This window comes from Octodon degus, unplaced genomic scaffold (assembly GCF_000260255.1).
Source record: "Octodon degus isolate 3935 unplaced genomic scaffold, OctDeg1.0 scaffold00330, whole genome shotgun sequence".
Classification (NCBI taxonomy): domain Eukaryota; kingdom Metazoa; phylum Chordata; class Mammalia; order Rodentia; family Octodontidae; genus Octodon; species Octodon degus.
The window spans coordinates 1,092,491-1,093,806 of NW_004524906.1; the positions used below are offsets into that span (position 1 = coordinate 1,092,491).

At 34.1% G+C, this 1,316-nt stretch overlaps 1 pseudogene; it reads right to left on the reverse strand.

The window, feature by feature from the left end:
- Positions 1-1,316, reverse strand: part of LOC101571210 — a 48,005-nt pseudogene that overhangs the window by 21,855 nt on the left and 24,834 nt on the right.

Consider the following 1,316-nt stretch of genomic DNA (forward strand, 5'->3'; position numbering starts at 1 on the left):
CCTTTTACAGCTCATCATATTAATATGGCTTTACTTTATATACCTCATTTTTATACTTTTCTGCTGGATGGTTAAGACCAAGATAAATCAAGACCTATATAATAAGAAATGTAAATTTTGTATCTGATAAGGTCAGTCAAATAACCTCAGAATTTATCCTGTAACCTTGTACCGCAGTTTGCAGTTCCTTTGTCAGTGTCAGCCATGTGGATGAGTCACGGCCATTACTTGAACAATTTGCTCTCTGTGAAAGACTGAGAGAGTGTTTTCGCTCCATGTGATTCCTTAGGCACACTCTACATCGTTAGAACCATTGTTCTATGGCACCACAATCTCCTTGATCAGAAAATTTGGGACACGACTGAGTTACATGATGTTACACCATAGGGTCTCCTATGTCCTGAGTCTTCACTGATCTTAAAGGCTATGGTCAAAATGTTGGCTATCCTTGCAGCCCTTCTATTTATCTAATTATTGGTCTGCAAACTTAGGTTGTTATTTATTTATTTATTTAAAAAAATTTTTTTGGCTGAGCTGGGGATTGAACTCAGACCCTTGCACTTGCCAGGGAAGAGCTTATTCCACTGAGCCATCTCCTTGGCCCATTAAACTTAGGTTGTTAACCCTCCAAAAGAGAAGATTATTACCCTACATCTTATGCAGAGTTTAACTTCACTATCTGTCTGGATATCAAACATCTTAGGCATAACATGGAGCAACTATTTTCCATCAAGTATTAGTATATTAAACATTGTCACTACAAAATATGGAGACAACAATTTAAAAAATGAAAAATACTAAAGAATATGAATAAACAGTTGTATATTTTTACACAGAAAGTTAGAAATCTAACCATATACAGCATTTTTAAATTTTATTTATTTTTTGCCATAATTTTATTGGTAAACAAATAGCAATGAGACAGGTTCAAATCATATCGGTAAGACAGTTTCAATAATTAACACACTGCATGCATTATTCTTAGTGGTTAATTGCTGTACAAGATGCGGACCTGATATCCAATTTACAAACACCATTAGAACAAATCATTCTATTCATTAAAAGAATGTAACTATATATCTATCCCAACCACTTTGAATGCACAGATACAAAATGGACATTCATCTGTATCCCCCTTTTTTTCTTAAGTTCTGTTATTTGAATATTATAGGTGTGTTAAACTCAGCAAAATATTCTAAAAGATTCCAGTAGCCCATAGTAGTATTGGGGCTTCCACTTAACTGGCATTGTCAGAAATTGTTAACATGAATGCCCCACAGCTCAACTTAATAGAATGGCTTTATTTCTTATATTTC